We start from the raw sequence: 8,604 nt of genomic DNA, 5'->3' as shown, positions 1-8,604 counted from the left end.
TTTTCTATTATTTAAAATTTTCTTTTAATAATATTAGATGGAAGGATCAAACATTAAGGAAGCGCAAGTTCAAAGGTCATAGATTTAATAGAATTAATAGAATTAATTTAATTAAATTAACATTTAATAGAATAAAAAATATATTATTTATATTTTTGTAATCTCGTAACTTTTAGTAGCCTTAATAAAATAATTTTTTGCATTTAATTATATATACTACTATTCATTATTTTTTAGTAATAGTTTAGTAGATAATGCTATTTATATAACACTAGCATCGAAGCAAATGTAATCTCATACAATTAAGATTTTTTATTTAATCTCACTACAAGTAGTGCAAATATTATTAATTTTTATTGCAATGAGAAAAGAGAAAAAAGCATAATTGAGTTAAACGTCATTTGGGTCTAGCAGAGTATTTTTTGCTGCAATATCTATATTTCAACAACTAATAAATTGAGCTTCAATAGCAACGACATTAGCTGTCCCTATTTTAAGGACACATTTTAGCAGCTAATAGCTACAGCTATTAATCCAGTCTTTTCTCTATATATGTTCACAGAACAATAAACACGGCACGCGAATTCTGCAGAATTTTATTTACTTCGTGCGAAGACTGTGCAGTATTACCACCAAACTGACAGTCAAACGATCAAGTTTCATGCTAATTTTGATGTAAAAGTACATATCATAACGCATCGTTTTGCCGTGCAGGTACGCAACTCCGGAGCAGACACTCATGTACATGCATACCGTTCCCGCGAAGCAAAATCATGCAGCGAGATTCCCAATGGACTCGAAAGCTGTTGACGACAAATCGAGGGTTAAAATGCTATCGGTAAATAGCGACCGGACGGCGAGGGGGAACGCTATATCAGATGGCCGGGGGATTATAACCCTAATTTGAGCATCACTCGTGTGACGTCGTCCTTTAAATGAAGAAGGAGCATTCACGCTCCCATGTCTGACAACGATCAATCCTAGTTTAGAAAATAGACGATAAAAGGGCTGGCGGATTTGCTCGCGAATCCGCTGAAAGCCCATGTTCTTTATAAAGGGACACTTGATAATGGATATTCAATCAGTTCAATTGATTGAGGTCTTCTAATTAATTACATGTAATTGTGATGGAAGAGGATACACATTTTTACTTGATATAAATAAGAATATTTAAGAAAAATATCATTTTTTATTATTATTGATTTTATATCATATTTTATCACAGAAAAATCAGATTCTATTGGCTCAGCATTAATGAACTTTCTATTAATACTTACTGCGATACGCAATAAACACTTTTTAATTAATATCTACGTATTTAATCAAATTTAAAATAAAATACAATATAAAGTTGTGAAATATTACGAAATATCACTGAAATATCACGAAGTGCTCGCTTTAATGATAGGCTCCAAAAATATAAAGGCGAGATAATTCGACTTCTCCGAGGTTCGAACTACGATATGCCTTCATTTAACACTAATTTCTTCTCTGAAATCACAAACGATATTACTCACGCGATAATTCTTGCAATTTTCATTAATTGCAGATAATAACGTGGAGTTGATTTGATCAAATCACCGTGACCGAGATTGCCGTTGCACCGCTCGAAATGGTTTCCAGCTCGGGCAAGAAATCCTTCATAAATCACTTTGCACGAACATCCGAAATTCTTCTATAATGTGGGGAAGCAGTCTCGGAAGATACTCGAAAATGTTTAGCGGCGTTCTGTCTTCGTCGATGATCAATCTGTCCGTAAAGCGGAACATACCGACGCGAAAAAAAAGAGAACTCGTCGGCAAAAAATAGTATCGACACGAGATGTAGAAAAATAAAATATTTCGACGAGCGAGATAATCATTTTCATTTCTTTTAAACGGTTATTCGGCAAGGTTGAAAAGAAATTTTGTAAAAACATTATTCTAATTTCAATTTGCTAATTTTTTAACTCTATTTCCTATATCGATATAATATTCGCGATTTCAGGGAATTTTAATAGTTGAATTTATTGATTTGACAAGCAGTCTGAAAAAAGAATCAATTGTTCGAATAAAGAATTTTTTATTTAGAGGATCAATACGATCTCACGTAGACGATAGATATTTGAGTGATCGGAGATGACCTTCACTTGGCGAAATTGCGGCCGTTAGCTTCGGCAATTTCGCTAAACTTTTTGCAGAAAATCGAAGCTAGATTCACCACGGTGCGATCGCAGAGGAAGGGAGGCAGACGTCTCGGCGGGGGCAATCGCGCTGAAGGTCAGCGTCTCGCGCGCACCTACTCGCTGCATACCGCGCATAGCCTAAAGGATAATTATAGTTTCGCGATCGACTTAAAAATTTCCGAGATCCTCGCGTCGGCGGAACCGTTCCCCGCCGAAAAGTATCGCCGTCGCGGCGGCGAGTGTGGGTGAGAAGGTGCCCCGAGAGGGTGATGCCAGCGGCTGCGTGGCAGAAGGAGGCAGGAAGAGAGTCGAGAGGAAGACGGAAGGAGTGAGAGAAAGGAGGAAGGGAGGAAGGGGGGGGGGAAGGGTGCCAAAGTGAAGGGTTCGCCGAACAGAGATTAGCGGACTGCTCCGAGACTTTCGTGTTTCTTGGATCCCCGAACCCGTAGATCATGATAATTGTGAGAACAATTCATCGGGTAAATTTCACGCTAAGCGCTCCTCGAATCGTCGGCACGTAGAGATTTCGCCCGAGATCCCGCTTCTCCATTAATCACGATCTACGACTCCGCCGCTGCGACCCTTCCGGATGCGCGTCGATGCGCGTAAATACGATCCACGTCCGTCCTTGAAATTTTGGAGCTAGACGAGAAAGGATCTGGTAGCCAATCATTGCAAGATCATTACGTTGCCCGGACACTTGGCGGTGTATTCTGTAAGATATATTTATTTCATGTTGTTATAGTATTTTTAAACCTATCATTTGCAGTTATTTTCGATTATACCATTTATATATCATTTTGCAAGACTACATAAAAAGCGCGTCAACATCAATTTTAGAAAAATATTTACGTTAGTAAAGCAAGTCTGTGCATCGCAAAATCATAGACAAGGTATTGACCTGATCCTTCGGGCGTTAATGCTTATGCGAACACATGTCTTGGATTACACGTTATGAAATTATAAAAGAGGTCCAATTGAATATTGCCTCATTTAATTTAATGAAATTCCGTTTAAAGAGATGAATCGTGAATCAATGTCCCCGGCATATTATTGAATACCGTAAATTGATTAAATATGCATATTAAACATATAATAATTTACCGCTCTTACAACATCGCATAGTGACGAGGGACAGTCAACTGCGTTCAATATTTACATTTAACGATATCAACAAATTATAGTGTTGTTTGCGTAATTGATGCTGAAAACTGCTAATCCGGCATTAATTAATTGATGAAATCTGAGGGATGATCTGTATTTACGTAAATAATAAACAGTCGCAATGCACAATATCGTGACACTCGCAAATGCATTAAAATTTATATCAGTATCTATAATAAACCAATAGATATACTCTATTGACTATGCAATAGTCTGTATAAACTAATTTTTCTATTGATCTACTTACACAACACTAATAGTACTTATTAAAGTAATCGAAAACTTTACAAGATATTCTTATAAAAATATTAATTATCTTGTATAAATTAACTCTCTTGTAAAGCTCTCAAAAAAATTTTTTTTTTTATATTACATAATTTACAATTGTGCAATTATAAATAAAATAAAATTAAAAAATAGTCATCTGACAACATTAATCTGCTTCACTTTTTACATCAAATTCCTTATTTTCAATACGATTATATGTGGAAATAATAATTTATTATCGCACCTGTCTGAAAATTTAAATTGCAACGATATAGGAAATCCCACGAGATGCGAAAAGGAGTTTCAGAGATGACTTCGACTCGCCGTTGAAGATAGATCCGCGCATTTCTCCGTGACAGTGAAAGTGACCTAATGAACTCTAAAAACAAACCTTAAATTCACGTAAGACGAAAGAGCCGTCACGCGCTGACGTCTTCTTCGCGGCTCAAGTACTCAATTTACCGATACTTTCCTCGGACGCTTATGGTGGAAATCACTTACGGCCGCCATAAGCGGAGGAGAGCCCGACGGTAATACGTGTCCGTACTAATAATAGGTCCTTCATAAGTACGGGGTAGCTCGTACACTAATAATTATCATTGTATACCGCGTGGCAGCGTCTCGGCGCGTTCTACTCGCGCGTTTATCGATAACGCTATCTAACCGGAGATAACGGATATTGAGACGTATCGGATCTCGGCCACGACGGGGATTTCCGGCGTGCCATCAAAAAGCGTAATTCGTGGAAGTGACTCATTATCTGAACGTGTCACGTGCGATTTTATCGGCCACGACGAGACACGCGATGTCCTTAAAGCTCATATGTTATGTAAATATTATCTTTTCGCGAAATTTACGTGCGATAAAACTAATTAATTTGTACATGATTTACATGTATATATAATATATATGTATATCATGACAGGCATGATATGTACATACATGATAGATCTGTATCTGTCTGAAAAAGATAAACGTATTATACACAAAACAGAACGTTCCACTTTTCGATGAAACTGATTCGATACATGCATTATACGTTGTTTCGTATTTGGTACTGTTACTTGTGATCGTATTAAGTACTTACTTTATTTCGCATTTTATGATAAACTTAATATTATTTTTACAATAATATCATTAGCAATACTTTGTAATTTATATATATAATTTTATTATATTAATTTATCTTATATATTATTTTAATGCCTTGATAATTAAAAAAATAATAATATAAATGCAACCTTAATTCTAATTTTACACTCTTTATATTTCTAATTATCTAAAAAAATTGACTAGACTAGATAGATTAATTGGACTGGATATTTTAATAATTTTATATCGAGATAACATCTGTTTTAATGTCTGAAGATATGCCAAGTTTTAAAAAATATTCTAATACCCAATTATATCAAATACGAAAAGAATCGATTTTATTTCGAGAGCGGGAAAGATAGGATCCATCTTATTCTCATTTAATTTTTATTCTCAATCTAATCACGAAAATCTCTATTTCCCTTCCATCACAAATTTCCTTTAATTCTATAATATAATTTCGTTGTGAAATCTTATGCTCTCACAATTGCATATGCGATAGTACTCGCGAAACGATAAACTTTTGGTGCTTCATGCCTTGTTATTTCAAAATTGAAGAAATACCTATCTCGAAGATACAGGTGACCGCTGACTCGCGGTGGGGATGTTCAATCTTTTCGTAATGTAAATCGGGACGCTACGCCGTTCGCGATTGTCCGACGACGACGTCGCGGCGCGGCCGCCGCGGATCGTGGGAGAAGTGCGCGAAAACGCCAAACGCCGCGCCGGTGAGTCGCCGCCGCTGCCGCCGCCGCCGCGCCGCTGATGCTCCAGGCGCTCCAAATGTAACCCTAAAACTCGCCTCACGGCCAGAGGAATGTATAATTACGGGGCATAAAAGTAACTATCGCCCACTCTCAAAAGGCACTTTCGGCGCTGCGCTCGCGCACGGCGTTTTTCGGGGGTCGTCGCACCCACGACTCGCAAATTCCCATCGATCTCCCGAGACTCGGTTCGAGATGTTCGGCAATTCTTTCTTTCTCTCTCGGCTTCTTTTTTCCTTCAAATGCGGCGATTACGTGAAGAACGCGCCCGCCTCGACCCGACTCTCTCGCCCCCTCCTCTCACCTCTCTCTCTCTTTCTTTCTTTCCCTCCGACTGTAAAACCGTCGTAAGTATACGCCGCCAAGCGCGGAATCGGGTGGACACTGGAAAAAGGAGCTCGGAGAAACCGACTCTGGCCGCGTCGTGCCGTTTCGAGGATTCCGACGTGACTCGGGGGTGGAGGTAGAACCTCGCTGATCGTTTCCGAAAGCGGTAATCTTCGAAACGATTCCGTTCAGCCGTGACGCTCGCGGGCGTCCTTTGCACCTTTTTTTTCCAGCGCGATTAACGGGTTCCCTTTAGCGGGTAAGCAACAAAGTTCGCAGCCGTCGTCGTGCGTGCGTGAGGATTTATTCGTTTCAGCTGTGCGCTCGTGTGTAATTGATCCTTGATTAAAGGACAATTTTAGGCAGCGCGCGACTCTCTTGCCGAGCGTTGTTTTCGCGACGCTCTTCGATCACTTCGATACTCGGCGCAAGATACCCGACGTCCAGAAATATGTCATCAGTGTGTCGAGGCCGAATACTGCGTTACGCTTTGGCAGCGCGGTATCGAATCGGGGATACGGTATGCACGAAACACCATCTGTCATATCGGATTGTTAACTCGGTTATAGCTCACGCATATCAAATCGTTCGGGGCGCAGCTTAGCCCGGAATGGGCAGCGCGGTAATGCGATTTGGATATATAGAGAGTCCTGTGGGATATTACCGGCGTGGAGAGCCTTTTCCCCAGTGATACGATAAATGATATGCATATGTAAATATCGTGACCGCGCGATACGAGTCACCCTAATGTGCGGAATAGACTACCGGTAAAAAAAAATATCTCGGAATCGAGTATCGCTTCCCGTCGGAAGGCATCTTGATAAACGGTTGCGTTTAATTTTAATCGCACAAAATTTTATTTTATATGTAGCGTTTTATTGTTCCTTTATGAATTATGTTTTTAGTATATTACTATATTTATCTCTTAAATACGACATTAATAATAAAAAACTTTGTCGTTAAATGACTTGGTAAATTTTATGAGGAAACGATAAACTTGCATGCGCGGTAAAAAATAATTATTATTATTTATTTTTCGCTTATTTGATCGAACCATCGAGGTAATATTCGTGCAACGCGACGAGAAATCCAAATGCGCCTAATTTTCTCTCACGGTCTCATCGACGATGTGCCAGGATGATCCTGTTAACAGGATCAAGACTCACGCTAGACGAAGGGTTCTTGTTATTCGGCAATCGCCTTCGCACCCGATCCTTGGGGACCGTAGATCCCCTGTATATTTATTTCCCGCTACGCCATGAGAATCATCCTAAAGAGTAGGATGTTCATTTGTGGCTGGACGATAAAAGAAATTATTTACTTCTGCTTGAATGAGATTTCATTACGGAATATAGTTGCAATCACAGTGTGTTAAATAATACAGTTTTTTATACATTGTTGCAAAAATATTAAACTGAAAACGAAGTGAAATTTAATTTAATATCAACTAATGACGTACAAAAATATATAGTTATATATATAAAATAGATATTTTAAATATATATTATGCGGAAAAATCTACTAACTTAATTAAAAATGGAACATATATTCAGAATTCATAAATTCAAAGGACTACTAATTAAATTATTTATTTTATAATTTGTATTCTCTCTCGAAAATTTTTGTACATAGTACATTATAAACTTGTTAATTTTATTTTTGTAGCTAAAATATTAATATAGATAGAAAAAACATATACTGTCATCCAGGATTCATAAACTCAAGTGACTACTAGTTATATTATTTATATCTTGTATTCTCTCTTGAAAATTTTTGTGCGTAGTACATTATAAACTTATTGTTAATTTTTTATTTTCACACCTAATATTAATTAAATGAAAATTAGATAAACGGGGATGAAAGCGTAATGAATTAAATGACGGAGCGAGAGACGTGCTCACTTCCGCGAAGTGCGGTACTTTTGTTTTTCCCGGTAGAATGTAATTTAAAATTTTCATCTCGGAGAGAGATCTCGTTAAAACATTCATCCGTCGTCTGACATAAAAAAATCCACGTTCTTTCGGATTCTTATGCGAATCGAGAAAAAGTTTTCGCTCGACGATTATGTCTCTCTCTTAGCGCGCGGTTTGCGTGAAGTTACAGTCTCTTTTACAAGGCGCGTTGATAAAACGATACGGGCCTAAATTGTCAAAGTTATTTCGCAATTCGCTCGTTCTTATATGAGACATCAAGTTGGAGGGACTTCCGCCTCTTCATCTCCGAGAACGCCTTTATCGTCAGACTAATGATTTGCAAACATTGTCTTTCAGCCCGTTCCTCTCGTTACGAAGTTTTCAACGGGCGTGTCGGTACGTGAACAAGCCAGACATCTTGAGACTTTCGAAAAGTAAAAGACAAGAGTAAAGGAAATCCTCACCTACCGTAAGCTTCGTTTATGCCATTGTCGGAATTTTATTTGCGCAAGTGCTTTCTTAAATGTGCTGGAAACGGAGCGAGTTACTTCTAGTAGGTTACGAAAGATTTTAAATATATTGTATTATTTTTCATGCAGATCGATGTTATCTATTTTCTTGTATTATGAACAAGAATTTTGTTTAATTTACATATTTTTATGGACATAATGTAAACATTTTTTTATATAAAATTTAAAAATTTACAGAAATTTTTATTTAAAAAAGTATTTTTGAATTTCCTTTTTCTAAATTTTCTCTTTCTCTAAATATAAAAATAAGAGTGTAAATTAGTATAGACTTAAGTGATATTGTTTATGATAAAGAACAATATAAAAATATCTAAGATTTTCTTCTTTTTCTTTAAAAAAAAAACATTTTTAATTATTAAGATATATAAAATATTCTTTATTAA

The sequence above is a fragment of the Wasmannia auropunctata genome, unplaced genomic scaffold, assembly GCF_000956235.1.
Source record: "Wasmannia auropunctata unplaced genomic scaffold, wasmannia.A_1.0 LD335990.1, whole genome shotgun sequence".
Lineage (NCBI taxonomy): Eukaryota > Metazoa > Arthropoda > Insecta > Hymenoptera > Formicidae > Wasmannia > Wasmannia auropunctata.
This window is presented reverse-complemented; position numbering follows the sequence as displayed.